Source organism: Hypanus sabinus, chromosome 4, assembly GCF_030144855.1.
Source record: "Hypanus sabinus isolate sHypSab1 chromosome 4, sHypSab1.hap1, whole genome shotgun sequence".
Taxonomy (NCBI): Eukaryota; Metazoa; Chordata; class Chondrichthyes; order Myliobatiformes; family Dasyatidae; genus Hypanus; species Hypanus sabinus.
In genome coordinates, this window is record NC_082709.1 from 179,882,600 (window position 1) to 179,908,760 (window position 26,161).

The 26,161-nt window shown below is 43.0% G+C and overlaps 1 protein-coding gene and 1 long non-coding RNA gene across 6 annotated transcripts in view; one reads left to right on the forward strand and one right to left on the reverse strand.

The window, feature by feature from the left end:
- LOC132393532 (neural cell adhesion molecule 2-like) overlaps nucleotides 1-26,161 on the forward strand; it is a 1,581,614-nt gene that overhangs the window by 1,491,856 nt on the left and 63,597 nt on the right. The gene's annotated exons all lie outside the window — the stretch shown is intronic.
- LOC132393534 (uncharacterized) overlaps nucleotides 729-26,161 on the reverse strand; it is a 63,631-nt gene continuing 38,198 nt past the window's right edge. Inside the window, exons 2-3 of the long non-coding RNA XR_009511913.1 lie at nucleotides 6,834-7,137; nucleotides 729-3,029 (exon numbers count right to left, since the gene is read on the reverse strand). This is a non-coding gene — a long non-coding RNA (uncharacterized LOC132393534). The remainder of the gene's footprint in view (nucleotides 3,030-6,833; nucleotides 7,138-26,161) is intronic.

Sequence of the window (26,161 nt, forward strand, 5' to 3'; positions counted from 1 at the left end):
GCCAACAACAATTGCAAATTTATAGAGGTTGTTTGGCTAGATAGATGCTGATGAGTGTAGAGAGAATACAGCAGTGGGCTATGCACATGTTCATGAGGTACACGGTTGTTGATTGTCTCATCTGAATGCATTGTCTTTGCACAGGACGGCAGGATGATGGACCTGTCACCACACAGGTCTGGAGACCAGATTCAATCCTGATCTCCACTCCTGTCAGTGTGGAGTTTGCACGTTCTCCCTGTGGCTTCCGGAATCAGACTGATCACTGATATGTCACGTGAAATTAGTTGTTTTCCAGCAGCTTCCCGAGTGCTTCAGTTTCCTCCCACATCCCAGGGCTGAAACAGCTCCTATTATTCACCCCCTAGGCCAGGGGTTCCTGACCTGGTGTCCATGGACTCCTCAGTTAATGGTGGAGGTCCATGGCATAAAAAGGTTGGGAACCCCTGCCCTAGGTGTAAATAACTGCACAGGCAAAAGAATCCAAGGAAAGTTGATGGATATCTGTGAGGGGAAATAGTTACTGAGAAATAAGAGAGTGAACAGGACTGATGGATTTCTTTGCTGGGAACCAAAGGGGGCTGATTGGCCTGTGCTGAAATGGTAGATCAGCGGAGAGCTAGAGCCCTTTTCACAAGGTGGAGATGGTTCATTCGAGGAGGCATAATTTTAAGGTAATCGAAGGAAAACATAAGGTAGCTTTTTACACTACCAGAGCTGGTGGTAGAGGCAAATACACTAGGGGCATTAGAGAAACTCTTAGATAAGCACATGGTGATAGCAAAATGGACGACCCAGTAGAAGAGAGGGGTTTGATTGATCTTAAAAAGTCAACACAACATTGTGGGTTGAAAGGACCTGTATTGTGCTGTGTGGTCTATGTTCATAAATTCATTGTTTATCTGTCCCTTTTCTGTAAACACGAGTGATGATGGAAATCTTGTGGCTCCTGAACCACAGTAGATACCACACTCACCTCAGCATTGACCTGATTCCACAATCTATGGACTCACTTTCAAAGACTTTACAACACATCTTCTCAATATGATTTCTTATTTATTAATTATTATTATTTGTTTATTTTTGTATTTGCAGTTTGTCTTCTTTTGCATCTTGATTGTTTGTCCATTTTTGTTTCTTATTGATTTTCTTGTGTTTTCTTGTATCTACTGTGAACACCTACAAGAAAATGAATCTCAAGGTTGTATATGGTGACATATATGTACTTTGATGACAAATTTACTTTGGACTTTGAATAAACCAACTTACCAATTTACCAATCAGCATTTGGTTTCACCATTGTGAACCAGACAATATCACAAGCTGCAGATGATAGAACATGTAAAAGGGCAAGAAACTCAAGGGAATCATTGCTTCACCTGGAAAAAAAATGTTTTGGACCTGCACTGTGGGGAAAAAAGAGATTTTAAAAAATAAAAACAGTTACCTGCAGCACGCAGGTGATATAACCAATAGTTCAGCACAGATGAGCTGTAGGGGCTGTTTCTGTGCTATAGTATTCTAAGACTCTTTGACTCTATGATGAGAGTAAAAATGTATGGGGAGAAATGAAAAGAAAATGTGAAAAGACCAACATGTTGGCATTTAAATGAAAAACATTCCTTACACTTTATCTCCCAATATGCAGATTATAATTGCAGTATCAGATGCTGCCTACACTAAAATTTACCATACAATTCTGTCTCAGTGGGTGGAACATTAATTAATTGTCTTAAATGATTAGACTCTCTAGCAGCTTTCTAATTTAGTGAAATCAAACTTCGACATCCTGCAGTTCGTATCTTTGTTCCCATGAATTGCTTCACGAGACGGGTTAAGTGCAGATATTTTTAATCTCCAAACTTCTCATTCTCTGTTGAGTAATTATATCAACTGGTCATGCTTTAACTACAGATAGAATCTGCAGCTGGAGCTCCAGGAACTTGGTAATGCACACAGTCTACAGTCATTGAGTCATGGGGTTGGAGTGCAATCACTTTTTTCTTCCATTTTCTTGTCTTCTTTTGTATATTGGTTCAGATTCAGAGTTACTTATCACATTATATCAAAACATAGAGTCAATTACGTCATTTATGTTAATCACCAACACAACCTAAGGACCTGCCGGGGGCAGCCCACAAGTGTTGCTGCACATTCTGGACGTTCTCAGCAGAACGACACAGAACACAACGAGTGACAGAACAACAGCAGCAGAACAAGCCCTGCTCATCCCACTCACACACACACAGGATAGTCCTACAGCTCCAGGCAGGCCTCGAGTCTCCATGCTTCAGACTTCTGATCAACAGTCTGGCTTTGCTCTTCGGTATCGCCCCCCAGACTAGCTGATGATGAGACGCTGAACTCCGGGCACGCCGACTCATCAGCCCTTGTGCTTCCTCGACCCTCCTGCTCACATGGACATCACAGGGCACCTCGACATCCACAGATGCTCTTCATCACCCGTCCATATCACTGGCTTTAGAGTGTGGAGCAGAGGATTAAATTCCAGATATCCTTCTTTTTCACATCCATGTTGCTGGAGCAGAGGCCTAGATACTGGATGTCCTTCACCACCTGTCCATATTACTAAACATTGAATGCACGCCTGACCTTTAACTCCTCCACATCCATGTCACAAAACCTAACCTGACCCCAAAACAATCCCTACGAACTTAAAATCACGACTAGGTGTGAGCCACGGTCTCAATGGAGACCTCAACTTGGGTGTCATCTTGACCAGAAGATTATTTCTCAGTGTTTGTTTGGATATAGTTTTCTTGTGAAATTCCATTGAATTTCCTTTTTCCCTGTAAATGCCTGCAAGGAAATAGATCTCAAGATAGTTTATGGTAACATATCTATAGTTTGATAAGAAATTTACTTTGAACTTTGAGGGGGTTGTATAGGATCAGAAAGGTCCTTTGGCCCAATTCATCCTTCTGAATAATCTCTGCAACTGAATAGTCACTGAGTACTGTGCAGATCAGGATACAAATGCTGGAGATCCACTGTAACTCAGGAAGCGTCTGTGAAGAAAGAAACAAGGGTCAACATTCCAAGTCAAGTAATTCTGTAATAATCTGCGGGAAGTCAGTGGGTCAAGCAGAATCATTAGGGGGGGAGGGAGGAGCTGTTAATGTTTTGGGTCAAAACCCTTCATCACAACTTGCAACACTGACAATTCCTTCTCCCCCACAGATGCTGCTGAACTCAATGAGTTCCTCCCACAGATTGTGTGTTGCTCTAAGTTCCAGCATCCGCAATCTCTTGTGCCGCCATGCCACCAGACTCGGCAGGCCAGGCAGCGTCTGTGGAGAGACATTTCAGGTTGAGGACCTTTTTTCGGAATGGGATTTTCAGTTCTCAGTTCTACTGTTAGAACACTCACCAAAAAAAAAGTTCCGTTCCTCTGCTCGGGCACTGAGTGAACTCACATGTTGTCCATGGTGCTTTGCAGTGAAGATTGAGAATTGGAATTGAATTTGGTTTATTATAGCCACAGTGAAAATCTTTTCTTGCTTACCGTTCATACAGATCAAATCATGACACAGTTTTTTTTTAATTTATTGAGATACAGTGCAGAATGTGCCCTCCCAGACCTTTGAGCTATGCCGCCCAGCAGTCCCCTAATTTAATCCGAGTTTAATTACAGGTGGTCATGGGGAGAACATACAAACTCCTTGCATGCAGCAGCGGGAATTGAACCCGGGTCTAGTGTATTGTAAAGCATTGTACTAACCACTGTGCTGCCCAATTACACAGTGCATTGAGGTAGTACAAGGTCAACGGACACAGAAGCATTGTGTTTAATGCCACGCTATTACAGCACCAGTGACCTGGGTTCAATTCTCATCACCATCTGTAAGGAGTTTGTATGTTCTCTCCATGACCTGGCTTTCCTCTGGTTTCTTCCCACTGTCCAAAGACATATGAGTTAGTAGGTTAATTGGTCACATGGGTGTAATTAGGAGGCATGGGCTCGTGGGTCAAAAGGTCCTGTTACCGTGCTGCCTCTCTAAATAAAATATGATATAACATTAACAATGAGGAATAAGGTGTAACAGCTACAGAGAAAGTGCAGTGCAGCTTAGGATGCTGTGTTCACTGCTCTGTCTGCCTTGGGAAGACCTATTTACAGGTACCTGTCTCATTAAGTCTCCATGTTCCTCCTACTCTGAACTCCTGTGTTCAACAGAGTATAAGCTGGGAACAGAACCTCATCCAGCACTTCCAAAGCTTCCTGACCTGTTAATGTTAGTGGGTCATGGTGTCTTTTTTATTGGTAATTGGTATTGGTTTACTATTGGCATTGGTTTAGAGACCATAAGACCTTAAGACATAGGAGCAGTATTAGGCCATCTGGCCCATCGAGTCTGCTCCACCATTTAATCATGGTTGATCCTTTTTTAAAATTTCCTCATCAACCCCAGTTCCCGGCCTTCTCCCTGTAACCTTTGGTGCCATGTCCAATCAAGAATCTATCAATCTCAGCCTTAAATACACACAAGACCTGGCCTCCACAGTTGCATGCAGCAACAAATTCCACAAATTCACCTTAGGCTAAAGAAATTTCTCCGCATCTCTGTTTTGAAAGGGCGCCCCTCTATCTTGAAGCTGTGTGCCTTTGTCCTAGACTCTCCCATATGGGAAACATCCTTTCCACATCTACTCTGTACAGGCCTTTCAACTTTCAAAAGGCCTCAATGAGATCCCCCCTCATCCTTCTAAATTCCAGCGAGTACAGACCCGGAGCCATCAAAAGTTCCTCGTATGATAACCCTTTCATTCCTGGAATCATCTTTGTGAAACTCCTCTGGGCCCTCTCCAATCCCAGCACATCTTTTGTAAGATGAGGGGCCCAAAACTGTTCACAATACTCAAGGTGAGGCATCACCAGTGCTTTACAAAGCCTCAGCATCACCTCCTTACTCTTGTATTCTAGACCTCTTGAAATGAATGCTAACATGGCATTTGCCTACCTCACCACCGACTCAACCTGCAAGTTAACTTTCAGGGTGTTCTGCACAGGGACTCCGAAGTCCCTTTGCATCTCAGCTTCCAGGATTTTCTCCCCATTTAGAAAATAGTCCGTACATTTATTTCTACTACCAAAGTGCATGATCATGTATTTTCCAACATTGTATTTCATTTGCCACTTTTTTGCCCATTCTCCTAATCTGTCTAAGTCCTTCTGCATCCTACCTGTTTCCTCAATACTATCTGCCCCTCCACCAATCTACGCATCATCTGCAAATTTGGCAACAAAGCCATCTATTTCATCATCTAAGTCATTTATGTACAGCATAAAAAGAAGTGGTCCCAACACCTACCCCTAAGGAAAACCACTAGTCACTGGCAGCCAACCAGAAAGGGATCCAATCTGCCAATGCTCTAACCAAGTTAGTAACTTTCCTGTAATACCATGGGCTCCTAACTTGGTAAGCAGCCTGATGAGTGGCACCTTGTCAAAGGCCTTCTGAAAGTCCAAATATACAACATCTATTACATCCCCTTTATTGATCCTACTTGGAATCTCTTCAAAGAATTCCAACAGGTTTGTCAGGCAGGATTTTCCCTGAAGGAAACCATGCTGACTATTGGTAACCATGTTTACTGTGTTGTTTTACTATTAGCATTGGTTTACTATTGTCACATGTACCGGGATACAGTGAGAAGCTTGTCTTACACACTCTTCATACAGATCAGTGCATTGAGCTGGAATAAGGTTAAACAATAACAGGCTCAATGGTAACATAGCGGTTCTAATGTGACTGTCTTCAAGAAGATGAATCTCAAGGTAGTATATGGTGACATACGAGGGGTGATTGATAAGTTGATGGCCTAAGGTAGAAGGAAACAATTTTAGAAAACCTAGCACATTTATTTTTCACCCTCCCCTAGTGTTGCCACCATGTCCTCGTGGACCTCCCTGAGTGATAAGCCCTTGAAACCGAGGTAGCAGATGACTGTATGAAGACCGATGTCCATTTTCTCAGACAGTGCTTACTTGCAATTTTCAATTATCTGAAACAGAAATACCACAAAAGTTATTAACTTCAAACTTTCTGCATAATCACTCTAAGAGTTGAACTGCACGTGCATGTAACAAGAGCTGTATAACTCATCTCCTTCTACCTTAAACCACGAACTTATCAACCACCTCTGCTGTGGACCACTTTCTGGAGGTCCAAGACACCAACTTCTACAAAGAAGGGATCCGTATGCTCCACGACAGCTGGACTAAGTGTGTAAATGTAGGAGGGAACTAAGTTGACAAATAAATGTGCTAGGTTTTCTAAAATTGACTCCTTTTACCTTATGCTACAAACTTATCAATCTTTCCTCATATACACTCAGTGGCCATTTTTAGTTACACCTGGACACCTGCTCATTAATACAAATATCTAATCAGACAATCAAGTAGCAGCAACTCAATGCATAAAAGCATGCAAACATGGTCAAAAGGTTCAGTTGTTGTTCAGACCAAACTTCAGTATGGGGAACAAATGTAATCCAAATTACTTTGACCGTGGAATGATATTCGGTTCCAGACATGGTTCAAAAGTTTAAAGTTCAAAGTAAATTTATAATCAAAGTACAAATTTGTCACCATATACCACCCTGAGGTGCAACTTCTTGTAGGTATTCACAGTAAGTATAAAGAAACACAATAATGTGCAAAAAGCAATAAACCCTGTAAATACAAAAAAACATAGTAATAATAATAACAAATAGGCAATAAATATCAAGAACATGAGATTAAAAGTCATTGAAAGAGAGTCCATAGGTTGTTCAATGTTCGGGTGAATGGAGTTGAATGAAGCTTTTACCTTTGGTTCAAGAGCCTGATGGTTGAGGAGTAATAACTGTTCCTGATCCTCGTGGTGTTGGTCTTGAGGCTCCTGTACGTCCTTCCTGATGGCAACAGTGTAAAGAGAGCATGTCCTGGATGGTGGAGTTTCCTGATGATAGTTGCTGCTTTCCTGCAACAGCATTCCTTGTAACTGTGCTCAATGGCGGGGAGGGCTTCAACCGTGATGAGCTGGCCTGTATCCATTACTTTTTATAGGCTTTTCTATTAATGGGGATTCTTGGAAACTCCTGATCATCTGGGATTTTCACACGCAGCAGTCTCTAGAGATTACAGACAATGATGCGAAAAACAAGAAACATCCAATGAGCATCAGTGGAAACACCTTGTTAGTGAGATTCAAAATTCAAGAATGTTTATTGTCATTTCTAGTACACAACTGTAAAGGAGAACAAAATAATTGTTCCTCTGGATCTGATGCAGCACAAGAAAACCACTAAAGATAAAGAATACAATAATAAACAGAATAAATATAAATATACAAGATAGCTGATGTACATAGATTGATTGTATGTTCATTGAGATGTATGAGTTTACATCAGGTGACTGCCAGGGAATAATAAGGTAGTGGAGGTGTTGATCAGCCTTATTGCTTGGGGAAAGTAACTGTTTTTGAGTCTGGTGGCATGGATACTGTGTTGTCTGCTCCCAGATGGTAGTGGGACAGAGTGAGTAGGACTCTTCATGATGCTACAGGCCCTTTTTTGCTACTTTTCTGTATATATGTCCTTGATGGCAGAGAGGCTGGTGCCAATGATGCATTGGGCAGTCTTGACTACCTGTTCTATATCTTTCCTGTCCGCCACAGTGCAGTTTCCACACCAAACAGTGGATCACCTTGTTAGAATGCTCTCTACTGCATATCTGTGGTATGCATGTGCAAAGTCCAGCTCTCTTCAGCCTCCTCAGAAAGTGAAGCCATTGGTAAGCTCAGAGGTCAGAGGGGAGACATTGGTGGGAGGGGTCAGAAGAGAATGGCCAGATCGGTTCAAGCTGACAGAAAGGTGACAATAACTCTAATAACTATGTGTTACAACAGTGTTGTGTAGAAGGGCATCGCTGAACACACAGCGCATCGAATCTTAAAGTGGATGGACTACAGCAGCAGCAGACCACAAACATACATGGAGTGGTACAGGAGATATTTAATAAAGTGTCCACTGAGTGTAGACAGCTCAGGAAAAGGCCCATCAGCCCATGCTGTCTATGCTAACCATGATGCCAAATCCCATCCATCTGCACATGGGCCATATGCCTCCAATTTCTCCACGTTTTCGGTAAGCAAAACCTACGCCCACCCCCCACCCACTTACTCTACTCCTGCCATTTCACACTTGCCTATTACTGTACTTTATTACTTCCCCATGGGTTCCCTCCTCCTCCCCTTTCTCCCACAGTCCACACTCCTTTCCTATCAGATTTCTTCTTATCCAGCCACGGACCTTTCCCACCCACCTGGCTTCACCTATCACCTTCCAGCTAGCCTCCTTCCCCTGCCCCACCTTTTTATTCTGGTGTCTTCCCACTTCCTTCTCAGTCCTGATGAAGACTCTCAGGTTGAAACAATATCTATTCATTTCCGTAGATGCTGCCTGACCTGCTGACTTCCTCCAACATTTTGTGTGTTGCTCTTCATGTTCCTGCTTGACTGCCTCTTAAAAGCCACATGCCTGGACATGCCTGCCACCACCCCTGGCAGGCATATCCAGGCATCTGCCGATCTCTGTGTAAAATAAAACTTGCCCTGCACAATTCCTATAAATTTACCCTTTTCATGTTAAAGGTACAGTAAGTCACCAGTCTTTCATATTTCCAGCCTGGGCTAAAGTCTCTGACTAGATACCCTAGCTATGCTTCTTACCATTTCATGAAGTTCAATAGACAATAGACAATAGGTGCAGGAGTAGGCCATTCGGCCCTTCTAGCCAGCAACACCATTCACTGTGATCATGGCTGATCATACACAATCAGTACCCCGTTCCTGCCCTCTCTCCATATCCCTTGACCCCTCTATCTATAAGAACTCTACCTAACTCAATTTAAAGAATTCTAATAGATTTGGCAGGCAAGAGATTCCCTTGAGGAAATCATGCTGACTATGGCATATTTTATCATATGCTTCCAAGTTCCCTAGGACATCATCCTTAACATCTAGTTCAAGACAACCTAGTTCAATCTAGTTCAAGCCTTCCTTCAGCCTGTAATCTTGCCAGGGAAGGATGATTTTTAGCAACAAGCAAACTTGTTAAGGAACACACACAAAATGCTGGAGGAGCTCAGCAGGTCAGGCAGAAACTATGGAAATGAATAAACAGTCGACAATTTGCTTCAGGACCCTTCTTCAGGACCCAAAGCAACACATACAAAATGCTGAAGGAACTGGGCAGGTTGAGCAGCATCTGTGGGAGAAAGGAATTGACAACATTTTGATCAATGTCCTACATCAGTCTTGAAACATCAACAATGTTTTCCCCCATCCACCACAAGTGCTGTTTGACAAGTTAGAATTTCTGTAACAGATTGACTGTTGCTCCAGAATCTAGCAACTGCAGTCTCTTGTTGTCCCCATGTTGAAAGGATATATGAAGTGTAAAAAGGAGGCAAGAGTGGACATCAGACTGCTGGAAGTTGATGCTGGAGAGGTAGTAATGTGAGACAAGGAAATGGCAGATTAACTGATTAAATATTTTGCATCTGTCTTCATTGTGAAATACACTAGCAGTATGGTGGAAGTTCCAGGTGTGTGAAATTATCATTATTAGGGAGAAGATTCTTGGGAAACTGAAAGGTCTGAAGGTAGATAAGACACCTGGTCAAAATCGTGTACACCCCAGAATTTTGAAAGAGGAGGCTGAAGAGATCGTGGAAGCGTTAGTAATGATCTTCCAGGAATCTCTACATTCTGGAATGGTTCTTGCAGACTGGAAGATTGCAAATGTCACTCCACTTTTTAAGAAGGCAGAGAGGCAAAAGAAAGGAAACTATAGGTTAGCTAGTCTGTCATCGGTGGTTGAGAAAATGTTAAGGATGATGTCCTAGGGAACTTGGAAGCATATGATAAAATATGCCATAGTCAGCATGATTTCCTCAAGGGAATCTCTTGCCTGCCAAATCTATTAGAATTCTTTAAATAAATAACAAGCAGGATAGATAAAGGAAAATCAGTTAATGCTGTGTACTTGGGTTTTCAGAGGGCTTGTGACAATGTGCCACATATGAGGCTGCATAACAAGCTATGAGCCCATGGTATTACAGGAAAGAGTATAGCATGCAAAAAGCAATGGCTGACAGTCAGGAGGCAAAAAGTGGTATAAAGGGAGAATTTTCTGATTGTCTACTAGTGCCTAGTAGTGTTCCACATCAGTCTGTGTTGGGAACAATTCTTCTTATGTTATATGTCAATTAATTGGATGATGGAATTGATGGCTTTGTTGCTAAGTTTGCAGACGATACAGAAATAAGTGGAGAGGCAGGTATTTCTGAGGTAGAGGGGCTACAGAAGGACTTAGACAGATTGAGAGAATGAGTGAAGAAATGGCAGATGGAATACAGAGTCGGGAAGTGTATGGTCATGCACTGTGGTTGAAAAAATGAAAGGGTTAACTATTTTCTAAATGGAGAGAAAATACGAAAGACTGAGGTGTAAAGGGACTTGAGAGTCCTTGTGTAGGATTTCCTAAAGGATAATTTGTAGGTTGAGTCTGTGGTAAGGAAGACAAGTATGATGTTAACATTCATTTATAGTTGTATATAGTTTCTATAGTTGTACCGTGGAGAGCATTCTGACAGGCTACAGCACTGTCTGGTATGGAGGGGCTACTGCACAGGACCAAAAGAAGCTGCAGAAGGCTGTAAATCTAGTCAGCTCCATCTTGGATACTAGCCTACAAAGTACCCAGGACATCTTTAGGGAGTGGTGTCTCAGAAAGGCAGTGTCCGTTATTAAAGACCTCCAGCACCCAGGGCATGCACTTGTCTCACTGTTACCATCAGGTAGGAGGTACAGAAGCCTGAAGGCACACACTCAGCGATTCAGGAACAGCTTCTTCCCCTCTGCCATCCGATTCCTAAATGGACATTGAATCCTTGGACACTACATCACTTGTTTTAATATGCAGAATTTCTGTTTCTGCACATTTTTAAAATCTATTCAATATATGTAATTGATTTATTGTTTATTTATTATTATTTTATTTTATTTATTATTATATTTTTCTCTGCTAGATTATGTATTGCATTGAAATGCTTCTGCTAAGTTAACAAATTTCGCGTCACGTGCCGAGGATAATAAAATTGATTCTAATTCTGATTCCAAGAGGACTGGATTTATAAAAGCAAGGATGTAATGTTGAGATTTTATAAAGCACAGGTGAAGCCACATCTGGAGTATTGTCAGCAGTTTTGGGCCTTCTTATCTTAGAAAGGATGTGCTTAAGCTGAAGAGAGTTCAAATGAGGTTCATGAAAATAATTCCAGGATTGAATGCTTGTCGTATTAAGAACATTTGATGGCTCTGTGCCTGTATTCACCAGAATTCAGAAGAATGAGGGGTGACCTCATTGAAAACTATCAAATGATGAAAGGCCTTGATAGCGTAGATGTGGAGAGGATCTCTCCTATGATGTGAGAGTCTAGGACCAGAGGAAACAGCCTCAGAATGGAGGGGCATCCTTTTTGAACGGAGCTGAGGAGGAATTTCTTAAACCAGAGAGTGGTAAATCTGTGAAATTCATTGCCACAGGCAGCTGTGGAGGCCAGGTTTTTATGTATATTTAATGTAGATGTTGATAGATACTTGATTAGTCTGGGCATGAAAGAATATGGGGGGGAGGGGAGAAACGGAATAGATCAGCAATGATGAAATGGCGGAGCAGATCCAACGGGCGAACTGGTCTAATCCTGCACCTATCTCTTATGGTCTTATGAATGAGCATCAAGAAGCATATAGTTGGTTCACCATGTTCTGTTCCTGAGGTAGGGTTAGGAATGTGCAGGTTGGTTCAAGAACCTGATGGTTGTAGGAAGGTGGCCTTTCCTGAACCTGGTGGTATGGGACTTCAAGCCTCTGAATCTCCTGCCTGACGGTAGCAGCAACAACAGTGCGTGACCTGAATTGGGGGAGATCCTTGATGATTGATGGTTCACTCTGACCAATTAGGCATGTGGGCCAAGGAAAGTGAAACATATTACAGTACTCTTCCAGGCCATGCTCTCTTTTCCATCTTAGCATCAGGTAGGAGATACAGGAGCCTTAAGGCTCACACCATCAGGCTCCCTCTGAATCAGAGTGGATAACTTCATTCACCACAATTCTGAACTGATTCCACAAGCTATAGTCTACCATTGAATCATGGCTGGACTGTCATCCCTCTCAATCCCACCCTCCTGCCTTCCTCCCATGACCTTTAAAAGGAGAGGTTGGCCAGGCTAGAATTCTATTCCCTGATGTACAGGAGAATGAGGGGCAACCTTAAAAAAAATGTTTAAAATTATCAGAGGTATCTATAGGGGGGATGGTATGAATCTTGTCCCCAGGGCAGGGGAGTCCAAAACAAGCCAATATAGTTTATGCAGGGAAGGGCCTAAGAGGCCTGAGAGGGTGGTGAATGTCTGGAATGAGTTGCCCAAAGAAGTGGTTGAGGCAGGTACAATAATATCATTTTAAGAAGCGTTTGGATGGGTCGATGGAGGGTTGAGGCTCTGAGGGACATAGACTGAATGCAGGAAGTTAGAACTAGCTGGGTGTACACCCTGGTTGGGCCAAAAGGCCTGTATCTATGTTGTATTCCCCGCTGACTTGATGATTTTAGTTCTTTCTTCTGCTTCTTACATTGTCTCACTGCCCTGTAGGTTATCCTTTGTCAAGCACATATTTTATTGACTGAGGTACAGTGTGGAATAGGCTCTTCTGGCCCTTCAAACCATGCCGCCCTGCAATCCCCTGATTTAATCCCAGCCTAATCACAGGACAATCACTATGATCAATTAACCTACTCTTTGGACTGTGGGAGGAAAGCCACAGGGTCACAGAGAGAATGTATGAACTCCTTACAGACAGCAACAGGCATCCAGTTCCCTTTACAAGACATTGCTTTTCTCTCTACCAACCTATCAAGCATTGTGTTCTAATTATTGTCACACCACATAAAGGAAAAAAAGTTGTCTTTGCATCTCTTTGCCAAGAATGAATCTGTGCCCCACGGCTCTTGAAAACCATCTGTTAATGAAATAAGTTTCTCTCTATCTAAAGCCTGCACAGTGCTCTCTTTCTTGGCTGTGTAATGTTGTATTCGTGTCAGGTAAAAAATAATGTCCTTATTGTTGGTTGTGATGTCACTCATTTATTGAAAGAAACAGGCTTCAAACGAAGCACCAATATTTTCAAATTTCCATGTTCAGGTCACCTCCTCCCCCTCTGTCCCTTTTCTCTCTCCTCATGATCTACCTTGACCCCTACACCCACCACAGTCCGCAATTACCCTGTTTCTTTCCCTCAGCTACCCAGTCCACCTGCCTATCACCCACACACTTGCCTCACTGAGTCCTCCTGCCCAAGCCCCCACCAGTCACCAGTCCACCCCACTTCCGCTATTTGGTTCCATTCTCCAAGTTCCTGTCCCATCAGATTCCATCATCTATAGCCCTTTGTCATCTCCACTTATCCCCTCCCAGCCTCATTCTCCTCTCTTCCATCTGCCTGTGACCCCTCACCTGGATCCACCTATCACCAGCTGGCTCTTTGTCCTCTCCTTCCACTTCCCCTCAACTCGTCATCCCGGCTACCTCTGCTCTGTCTTCCAGTCTAGATGAAGGGTCTCAACTTGAAATGTCTAAAAGGTTCAAAGTAAACGTCATTATCAAAGTACATATGTCACCATAGCTACCCTGAGATTCATTTTCTTGTGGGCACACTCAACAGTTCTATAGAATAATAACTGTAACAGAATCAATGAAAGACCACCCAGCTAGTGTGTTCAGCCATAGTGCAGAAGACAAACTGTACAAATACAAAAAGAAGGAACAATAATATAAATAAGCAATAGATATCGAGAACGAGTCTGAATCAGGCTTAATATCACTGGCATATGTCATGAAATCTGTTACCTTTGCAGCAACAGTACAATACATAATAACTGAATTACAGTAAGTATATATATAAAACAGTTACATTAAATAAGTGGTTTTAAAAAATAGAAATAAACAAAGAAGTATTGATTGGTGGTCATGGGTTCAATGACCATTCAGAAATCATATGGCAGAGGGGAAGAAGCTGGTCCTGAATCACTGAGTGTGTGTCTCCGTACCTCCTTCCCGATGGTAGCAATGAGAAGAGGGCATGTCCTGGGTGATGGGGGTCCTTAATGAAGGACACCAACTTTTTTGAGGCTTCGCCCCTTGAAGATGTCCTGGATACTACAGAGGCTAGTGCTTATGATGGAGCTGAGTGAGTTTACAACCCTGTGCAGCTTACTTCAATCCTGTGCAGTAACGTCCCCCCTCCCCACCTCCTCACCGTATCTGATGGTGATGCAGCCAGTTAGAATGCTTACTACGGTACTTCTGTAGAAATTTGTGAGTGTTTCAGATGACATACCAAGTCTTCCCAAACCCCTAATGAAAAAATAGCTGCTGTCTTGCCTTCTTTGTAGCTGCAGCGATATGTTGAGATGATGGGGTAAGTGAAGTTGAGTGAAGTTATCCCCTTTGATTCAAGAGCCTGATGGATGAGGGGTAGTAACTGTTCCTGAACTTGGTGGTGTGAGTCCTGAGGCTCTTATACCTTCTTCTTGTTGGCAGCAGTGAGAAGAGAACATGGCCTGGGTGGTGAGGGTCCCTGATGATGGATGCTGCTGTCCTGCAACAGTGTTTCATGTAATGGTGGGGAGGGTGTACCCTGTGATGGACTTGGCCGTATCCACTGCTTTTTGTAGGATTTTCCATTCAGGGGCATTGGTGTTTCCATACCAGGTTCAGATGCAGCCAGTCAATATACTCTCCACTACAAATCTATAGAAGTTTGTCAAAGTTTAGATGTCGTGCTGAATCTTCACAAACTTCTGAGGAAGTAGAGGCGCTCCATGCTTTCTTCGTAATGCACTTACATGCTGGGCCCTCCACAGGTGCTGCCTAACCCGCTGAGTTCATTGCCTTGACTTTCACTATTTATTGGCCATCTCTAAATACGCCTGAGGAGAAGGTGGAGAGCCTTGTTCCTGAACCATATGGTGTAACAGCTCCATTAGTATATGAGCAACCCACTTTTATTTCTTTAACTTCAGAGAATCAGCACAGTAACTGGCACTCCCAGCCCAATGAACCGCCCGTGTGACAGAGACTTACATGCATGGATTTGGAACGTGGGAGGAAAGCAGAGCACCCAAACGAAACCCTGGCGGTCATGGGGGGGACGTACAAACTCCTTCAGAGCAGCAGTGGAATTGGACCCATGTGGTTGCCACAGTTAATAGTGTTATGCTATCAGCTGTGTGACATGGCCAGCCTATTTAATATTTATTATTATAATAATTTATAATAGTCATAGGGAGTAACAGGGCCTTAGGCCTATCTACTCCATGCCGATCTATTTAAGCTGCCTAATCCCACCGACCTGCACCCAGAGCTCAGCCCTCCTTGCCCCTCCCAACCACATACAGTGCCTATCGAAAATTGTCTTGAACATTCAGATCGAGTGCTCGTGCACCACTGGCGGCTCATTCCACACTCTCATGACCCTCTTAGTGCAAAGGTTTCCCCTCATGTTCCCCTTGAACATTTCACCTTTCATCCTTAACCCATGACCTCCAGTTGTAATCTCTGTGGAAAAAGCCTACTTACGTTTGCCCTATCTATAGCCATCTTAATTTTGTATATCTCTATCAAATCTCCCCTCAATCTTCTACATTCTAAGGAGTAAAGTCCTAACGTATTCAATCTATCCTTATAATTAATGTCCTCCAGTCCTGGCAACATCTTTGTAAGTTTTCTCTGCACTCTTTCAACCTTATTTTTATCTTTCCTGCACACAATACTCCAAATTAGGCCTCACCATCATCTTATACAACTTCAACATAACATCCCATCTCCTGTACTCAATACTTTGACTTATGAAGGCCAAATGGACAAGGGAGAGCCAGTGGATGTAGTGTACCTGGACTTCCAGAAAGCTTTTGATAAAGTCCCACATAGGAGATTAGTGGGCAAAATTAGGGCACATGGTATTGTGGGCAGAGTACTGACATGGATTGACAATTGACTGGCTGACTGGAAACAAAGAGTTGTGATTAACGGGTCCCTTTTGGAATGGCAGGCTGTGACCAGTGGGGTACCGCAAGGTTTGGTGCTGGGACCGCAACTTTTTACAATATACATTAATTATTTAGTTGAAGGGATTAAAAGTAACATTAGCAAATTTGCTGATGACACAAAGCTGGGTGGCAGTGTGAAATGTCAGGAGGATGCAGGGTGACTTGGACAGGTTGGGCGAGGGGGCAAATGTATGGCAGGTGCAGTTTAATGTGGATAAATGTGAGGTTATCCACTTTGGTGGCAAGAACAGGAAGGCAGATTACTATCTAAATGGAGTCAAGTTAGGAAAAGGGGAAGTACAACGAGATCTAGATGTTCTTGTACATCAGTCAGTGAAAGCAAGCATGCAGGTACAGCAGGCAGTGAAGAAAGCTAATGGCATGCTGGCCTTTATAACAAGAGGAATTGAGTGTAGGAGTAAAGAGTTCTTCTGCAGCTGTACAGGGCACTGGTGAGACCCCACCTGGAGTATTGTGTGAAGTTTTGGTCTCCAAATTTGAGGAAGGACATTCTTGCTATTGAGGGAGTGCAGCGTAGGTTCACAAGGTTAATTCCCAGAATGGCGGGACTGTCATATGTTGAAAGATTGGAGCCACTGGGCTTGTATACACTGGAATTTAGAAGGATGGGAAGGGATCTGATTGAAACATATAAGATTATTAAGGGATTGGACACACTGGAGGCAGGAAGCATGTTCCCGCTGATGGGTGAGTCCAGAACTAGAGGCCACAGTTTAAGAATAAGGGGTAGGCCATTTAGAACAGAGATGCGGAAAAACTTTTTCACCCAGAGAGTGGAGGATAGGTGGAATGCTCTGCCCCAGAAGGCAGTGGAGGCCAAGTCTCTGGATGCATTCAAGAGAGAGTTAGATAGAGCTCTTATAGATAGCGGGGTCAAGGGATATGGGGAGAGGGCAGGAACGGGGTACTGATTGTGTATGATCAGCCATGATCACAGTGAATGGCGGTGCTGACTAGAAGGGCTGAATGGCCTACTCCTGCACCTACTGTCTGTTGTCAATGTGCCAAATGCTCTTTTTATAACCTTTATAATAATATTATAATAATAGTTATTATTCATATCGTGATTTATTGAATACTTGGAGGTTTTGGGTTACAGGAAACTGGAGCTGAGACCATGGTCTGAGAAACCATTTTCATTTTAAAGGGGCAGAGTAGCCTCCTCTTGTTACTAATGTCATTGAGTGGCGCTGGAGTCAGAAACAATGAGAGATGAGGTAAAGGCACCTGATAATCTCCACAGCAGCAAACCATATAGGCTTATACAACCATATTTTTTTATTTCCTGAATCCGAGGTGTGTTTAATTATTACACATTACTGTGGTTTTATTTGAACTTACACACCTGAATAATGGCCACGGTCTGTGGATTACTCATGCAGTAACCTAATCACTGTGCTACAGTACCTGCATCGCCCCCGGGCTTGGACCGAGATTGAGTGGAGACTAGCGAATAATTACCTTCCATTACTCTGTGAATGTGCATGGTCGTTCAACTGTTCAAACACTGGTTGTGGTCCATTACTGGCGTCATAATCGAGCATAACAATTCTATTTTTGTGCTCTGCTGTGTGTTTGATTGAATTATATCGTTCCAGCAAATCTGGAGTAAGTTGAATGTTAATGAGCCCATTGTCAAAATAGCAGTCTGCTGGGATCAAACCCCCTGTCGACGACAGCTGATTTGTAAGGCAGCCTATTGCATTGTCTGTTGATCAGAGTTTCAGTCTGGAAAGAAAGCAAATGCACAGAGCAGCAGGAAAACACATTCCAATCCTCATTTTCATTCTGACACGTCAGAACATGGCCTCCTCTACTGCCACAATGAGGCCGCTCTTAGATTGGAGGAGCAACTCTTCATAGTCTGTCTGGGTAGCCTCCAACCTGACGGCATAAGCATCAATTTCTCCAACTTCCAGTGGTTTTCCCCCCCCCCCCCCCGCTTCTCGCTTTTTCCATTCCCCGTTCTGGCTCCCCTCTCAACTCTTCTCTTCTCCTCACCTGCTGTTCACCTCTCTCCTCCTTCCATTTCTTGCATGGTGCACTCTCCTCTCCTATCAGATTCCTTCATCAACCCTTTAACTTTTCTATCTATTTCGGCCCAGCTTCTCACCATCCACCTCCTCCCCCCACCCGCCTTTCCCCTCTTCACCTATCTCCTCCTAGCTTGTACTCCTTCCCCTCCTCCCACCTTCTTACTTTCACTTCTTTCCAATTCCTTTACATTCCTGATGACAAGTCTCGGCCCAAAATGTTGACTCTTTATTCTTTTCCAAAGGTGCTGCCTGACCTGCTGAGTTCCTCCAGCATTTTGTGTGTGTTGCTCTGGATTTCCAGCATCTGCAGGATCTCTTTGCTTTCATATAAAGCTGATTAGTTAGCTGATCTGTGCTGTTGTCTTGTCTGGGTACTAAGCTCAGAACATAGTGAAACAGAGATATACATTATATGTTCAACATCAAAGGGAATTAAGGGATTAATATAGGAGTAGCATTTGATTCAAGACTGTTAAATTTATTTCCAGTACACAAGTGTAAAATAGAACAAAATAATTGTTACCCCAGATCTGATTCAACACAAAAACACAACAAAATAAAGAGAACAATAATTAAAAAAACATAATAAATACTCTGTAAGTACATAAGATAGCTTATATACATAGATTGATTGTATGTCCATAAAGTGATACTAGTAATAGAAGTGTCGATATATAAGGTGACTCTGACAAGAAATAATAAATTTGCGGAGGTTGAGGGTGTTATGGGGTGGAGCCTTACTGCTTGGGGAAAGTAACGGTTTTTGGATCTGCCGGTCTTGACATAAATGCGACGTAGCCTTGTCCTTGATGGGAGTGGGACAAACAGTCAAACGAACAGGGTGGGTGGGATCCTCTATGATAGTACTGGCTCTTTTCCAACAGCTTTCCGTATCTATGTTATTGATCGTGGGTAGGCTGGTGATGTGTTGGGCAGTTTTGACTACCCGTTGTAGAGTCCGCCTGTCCTTCGCAGTGCAGCTTGTGTGCCACAGAGTGAGGCAGCTTGCTAGGATGCTTCCTAATGTACATCTATAGAATGATGTGAGGATAGATGTGTATAGTCCTGCTCTCTTCAGCTTCCTTGGAAAGCAGAGGCATTGGTGAGCTTTCCTGATTGCATATAATGTGCTCTGGGACCATGAGAGCTTTTGCAAGATGGGCAGCCCCAGGAGTTCAAAGTAAATTTATTGTCAAAGTACATATACACAACCCTGGGATTAGTTTTCTTGTGGGCAGTCAGAGTAAATGCATGAAACCCAATTGAATCAATGAAAGATCACATCCAACAGGATGGACAACGACCAATGTGCAAAAAAATATTCACAACAAACTGTGCAAATACAAAAATAAAATAATATCAAATAAATAAGCAATAAATATTGAAAACATGATGTGAAGAGTCCTTGAAAGTTTGTCCAGTTTATTGGGAACAGTGCAATGAAGTTAAATGGCAAGTGAAGTTGAGTGAAACTTCACTCTGGTCCAATAGCCTGATGGTCAAGGGGTAATAGCTGATCCTGAACCTGAGGGTGCAGGTTCTGAGGCTCCTGTACCTTCTTTCTCACAGAAGTGAGGAGAAAACATTACCTGGATGGTGGAAGTCCTCGATGATGGATGCAGCTTTCCTGCAACAGGACTCTGTGTAGATGTGCTCAGTGATGGGAAGGACTTTTGCCGTGATGGACTGGCCCATATCTGCTGTTTTTATAGGATCTTTGTATAGGGCATTGGTGTTTCCATACCAGTTTCATGCTCGCTGTTTCCACTGCTGTGCCGCCAATGTAAAAAGGAATGTGAATGGTGCAAGTTCTCCTGAAGTTAACCATCTCCTTTGTCTGGTTGACATTGAGGAAGTGGTTATTTGCCTGGTACCAGGACTCAAGCTCTTCCACCTCATCATTACTGGTGATGGCTCTGGGCCTGTACTCTCTGAAGTTCAGAAGTATGAGGGAGGATCTCATTGAAACCTACTGGATATTAAAATGCCAGTGTAGATTGGAGAAGATGTAGGAGAGTCAAGGACCAGAGAGAACAGCCTCAGAATACTAGGACACCTCTGTAGAACAGAAATGAAGAGAAATTTCTTTAGCCAGAGGAAGGTAAATCTGTGGAATTCTTTCCCATGGACAGCTATGGAAGTCAAGTCATTGTACTTTTAACGTGGAGACTGAGAGGTTCTTGATTAGTAAGGGCATCAAAAGTTAAGGGGAGTAGGCAGAAGAATGGGATTGAGAGGGAAAATAAATAAATCAGCCATGATTGAATGATGGAGCAGATTGACCTAATTCTGCTCCTATGACTTACGGTCTTATAATCTGTCGTATGATGGTGGTGCAGTGGTAAGCTTCGTGACCTCGAAGTTTCAAAGCCCGTGTTCAGTCCTAAGCTTGGTTGCTGTCTGTGTGAAATTTGATTGTTAAAACATAGAACATCAAAGGAACAGGCCATTTGTCCCACAATATTGTGCCAAACTAATTAATCGACTAATTAAATGCCTGACTAAACTAATCTCTTCTGCCTAGATAATGTCCATATCCCTCCATTCTCTGCACATTCTCTGTACCAGTCTAAGAGGCTTTTAAGCATTTCCAGAGTACTTGCCTCGCCTACCGTCCCTGGCAGTGCACTCACTACCGTGATGTTGTGTTGCGATGAAATGTCCTATATGGATGGCATGCAAAACTCTTGTGTGTTGAGTTACGAAACTCAAGAGTAAAAAGATTCTGATGACAGTTATATACAGGCCTCCCAACAGTGGCTGGGATGTGGACCACAGGTTACAACAGGAAATAGAAAAGGCATGTCAAAAGGGCAATGTTATGATAGTCATGGGAGATTTCAACATGTAGGTCTGTTGAGAAAATCTGGTTGGAAATGGATCTCAAGAGAGTGAGATTGTTGAATGCCTGTGAGATGGCTTTTTAGAGCAGTTTGTCATTGAGCCTGCTGGGGGATCAGTTATATTGGATTGGGTGTTATGTAATGAACCAGAGATGATTAGAGAACTTAGGTAAAAGAACCTGAGAAACCAGTGATCACAATCTGATTGAGTTCAACTTGAAATTTGATAGGGAGAAAGTAAAGTCCAATGTAGCAATATTTCAGTGGAGTAAAGGAAATTACAGTGGTATGAAAGAGTAGTTGGTCAAAGTAAATTGGAAGGAGCTGCTGGCAGGATGACAGCAGAGCAGCAATGGCTTGAGTTTCTGGGGGGAAAAAAGGAAGATACAGGATAGTTCAAAAACAAAGAAATACTCAAATAGCAAAATAGTACAACCGTGGTTGCTGAGGGAAGTCAAAGCTAATATAAAAGCAAAAACTAGCAGGAAGACAGAGGCTTGAGAAGCTTTTAGAACCCTACAGAGAGCAACTTAAAGAATCATTAGGAGGGAAAAGATGAAATATGAAAGCAAGCTAGCAAACAATATCAAAGTGGATAGTTTAAACTTTTTCAAGTACGTGATAAATAAAAGAGAGATGAGAGTGAATATAACACCGCCAGAAAATGAGCCTGGAGAAATAATAACGGAGACCAAGGAGATGGCAGATGAACTAAGTGATGAGTATTTTGCATCAGTCTTCACTGTGGAAGACACTAGCAGTGTGCCTGATTTTGAAGGGTGTGATGGAAGAGAAATGAGTGCAATTACTATTATAAGGGAGAAAGTGCTCAAAAAGCTAAAAAAGCTAAAAGGGTACATAAGTCACCTGGACCAGATGAACTACACCATAGAGTTCTGAAAGAGGTAGCAGTAGAGATTGTGGAGGTATTAGTAATGATCTTTCAAAAATCATTGGACTCTGGCATGGAGCCAGAGGACTGGAAAATTGAAAATGTCACTCCACTCTTTAAGAAAGGAGGAAGGCAGCAGAAAGGAAATTATAGACCAGTTAGCCAAACCTCAGTGGTTTGGAAAATGTTGGAGTCAGTTGTTAAGGATGAGGTTATGAAGTACTTCATGAAATAGGACAAGACAGGACAAAGTCAGCATGGTTTCCTTAAGGGGAAGTATTAACTGATGAACCTGTTGGAGTTCTTGAAGGACATTACACATAGGATAGATACAGTAAATGGGATGCAATGGTTGTTGTATATTTGGACTTTCTCAAGGTCTTTGACAAGGTGCCACACATGAAGTTTCTTACCAAGTTAAAAGCCCATGACATTACAGGAAAGTTACTAGCATGGTTAAAGCATTGGCTGATTGGTAGGAGGAAGCACTTGAAAATAAAAGGTTCCTTTTCTGGTTGGCTGCCAGTGACTAGTGGGGTTCGGCAGGGGTCAATATTGGGACTGCTTCCCTTTATGCTGTATATATATGATGCTATATTTATTTTGGAATAGATGGCTTTGTTGCCAAGTTTGCTGATGATTTATTTTGGCATTCAATACTGTGATCCCCTCCAAGCTGATCATCAAACTTTGCGAGCTTGGTATCAGCTCATACCCTCTGCAATTGGATCTTGGACTTTCTGACTAACAGACCCCAATCTGTTAAGTTTGACAACCTCTCCTCCTCCACACTCACCCTGAACACTGGCGTGCCTCAAGGCTGTGTGCTGAGCCCTCTAATGTACCCCCTTTCACCTATGACTGCTTTCCTGTACATGGTTCTAACTCCATAATCAAGTTCACAGGCGTCACCACAGTGGTTGGCCTGATCAGAGGGAGATGACGAGACGGCCTACAGGGACGAGGTCCAGCACCTGGCCATGTGGTGTACCAACAGCAACTTGGCTCTTAACACCCAGAAGACCAAGGAGATCATTGTGGACTTCAGGCATGCCAGGAGCCACACGCACTACATCTACCTCAATGGAGCTATAGTGGAGCGTGTATCGAGCTTCAAATTCCTTGGTGTCCACATTTCCGAGGATCTCACCTGGTCCCTGAACTCCTCCAACCTGATCAAAAAGGTGTAACAGTGCCTTTATTTCCTGTGGAGCATCGGGAAAGCTCACCTCTGTCCCAGGATACTGACGGACTTTTACCACTGTTCCATTGAGAGCGTACTCACCAACTGCATCTCAGTGTGGGATGGCAATTGTCCTGTATCAGACCGCAAAGCACTCCAGTGTGTGGTGAAAACTGCCCAGCAGATTATTGGCATCCAATTGCCCACCATTGAGAACATCTGCCATAAATGTTGCCTGGGCAGGGCAAAAAGCATCATCAAGGATGCCTCTCACCCTAACCATGGACTTTTTACTCTCCTCCCATACCGTAGGCACTACAGGAGCCTTCGCTCCCACACCAGCAGGCACAGGAAGAGCTTCTTCCCTGAGGCTGTGACCCTGCTGAACCTCACATCACAGTGCTATTGCACAGTATTGCACCCATATTGTACTGTCTCGGTACTTTTATATTTAAGTAACACTTACTTTTTAATCGCAGTTATTTTGTAAATAACGCTATTCTTTGCATTTCTGGTTAGATGCTAACTGCATTTCATTGGCTTTGTATCTGTACTCAGCACAACGACAATAAAGTTGAATCTAATCTAATCTAATCTAATCATACAAAGATTGGTGAAGGGGTAGGTAGTGTTGAGGAAACAGGTAGGATGCAGTAAGACTTAGACAGATTAGGAGAATGGGCAAGAAAGTGGCAAATAAAATACAATGTTGGAAAACGTATGGTCATGCACCTTGGTAGAAGAAATAAATGTGCTGACTATTTTCTAAACAAGGAGAAAATCAAAAAATCTGAAATGCAATAGGACTAGGGAGTCCTTGTGCAGAACACTCTAAAGGTTAACTTGCAGGTTGAGTCGGTGGTGAGGAAGGCAAATGCCATGTTAGCATTCATTTCAAGAGGTCTAGAATACAAGAGCAAGGATGTGATGCTGAGGCTTTATAAGGCACTGGTGAGGCCTCACTTTGAGTATTGTGAACAGTTTTGGGCTCCTCATCTAAGAAAAGATGTGCTGGCATTGGAGAGGGTTCAGAGGAGGTTCACAAGGATGATTCTGGGAATGAAAGGGTTAACATACAAGGAACTTTTGATGGCTTTGGCTCTGTAGCTGCTAGAATTTAGAAGGATGATGGGTGATCACATTGAAACCTTTCGAATATTGAAAAGCCTGGACAGAGTAGATTTGGAAAGGATGTTTCCCATGGCGGGAAAGTGTAGCACAAGAGGGGTACAGCCTCAAGATAGAGTGATGTCCATTTAAAACAGAGGTGCGGGGAAATTTCTTTAGCCAGAATGTGGTAAATTTGTAGAATTTATTACCACCAGTAGCTGTGGAGGCCAGGTCAAAGGATGTATTTAAGGCAGAGCTTGATAGGTTCTTGATTGGACACAGCATCAAAGGTTACGGGGAGAAGGCTGGGGAATGGGGCTGAGGAGGGGAAAAAAAGGATCAGCCATGATTGAATGCTAGAGTAGACTCAATGGGCCAAATGGCCTAATTCTACTCCTATGTCATATGGTCTTAAAACAAAATGTTAGTACATACGTCGGTACACGTGACAATAATAAACGAAGATTAGACAGCCAGATACATTACCAGGGTGGAAATGGCTCCTACAAAGAGGCATAATATTAAGTTGATGAGAGGAAACTGTAGAGGAGGGTTGTCAGAGGTAGCTATTTTACAAAGAAAAGGGTAGGTGCATGGAATGCACTGGCGGGGTGGTGGGGTTTGGTGTGTTGTTAAAGGAGATGTGAGGGGAAATTTTTGTTTTACACAGAAAGGGGTGCCTGGAAGGTGCTTCCTAAGGTACTGGTGGAGGCAGAAACACTAGGGATTTTTAAGGGATGTTTAGATAGGCACATAAATGTAAGGAAAATGAAGGGATATGGACATTGTGTAGACATAAGGGATTAGTTTATTTGACCATTTATTTGGTTCAGCACCACATTGTGGGATGAAGAGCCTGTTCCTATGCTCTATGATACATTTAAGAGACTCTTAGACAGGCACATGGGTGTAAGAAAACCGGAGGGTTATGGGGTGTGTAGGAGGGAAAGATTAGATTGATTGAGCAACGTTAATATTGGTCATGACAACATTGTGAAAACAGTGATAAAAGCTGGTCAAAGCTATGTTTTAAAAGACAGGGACATAAAGCTTCAGGCTTTTAAACTACTATAAAGATGCTAGAGCTTTATATTTACATCAGCCCCAGGAAAGCAGTCTGTTGTTCATCGGGAGCAGACAGAAACAAGAGAGGAAAATGGCTTTTAACCATACAGGATGAAAACAGGCTTTTCAGCCCACCAACTTCATGTCAGCCACCACCAACTTACACCAACCGTACACTAACCCCAGTACATTCTCCTCACTTTCCCATTAACTCCCACTCCCTAGCAGGCAGTGATGAAACCAGTAACACTTGCAATGGCCCGTGCATGTTTGAATGAGAGGGAGAATCAGGGCTCCTGTGGAATATCCACAGAGACGGTACCAGAGGACAGGATTGAACTGGGGTGGGCGCGGGTGCGATGAGACAGCGGCGTTGCTAGCTGTGCCACAGCACCACCGGGCAAAGGCCGAAGAGGAGACAAATGGGAAACCTCTAACCAGGGATAAGAAAGTAAGCAAAATGTAGAATCCCTCACTTGAACGTAGCATTGAAGGGACAGGTAAGCTGGTGGGACCAGAAGAGTTTGAGCGGACATGCCCAAGAAACTCTAGTTATACAATAAGGAAGGTTTGTAGGAACTTTACAAGAGCAAGTAGAATGTGAAGAGACAATTTGTGTAAGGACAAAGAGCAGCTTGGCTTAAGATGACAGTGTGTTTGGATGCAGCGGCATCTCGAGGGCCAACCAAATGTCATTTTTTCTCTGTTAAATGTTTCTTTTTATGATAGCAAGAAAATGCTGGTTTCCAAGAGCTTTGAGGCTAGTGAGCTGCTGATAGGCAGAGATGCAGGACTGGGTGCAGACCGTGTTGTTGCCAGCTACAGGAAGGCA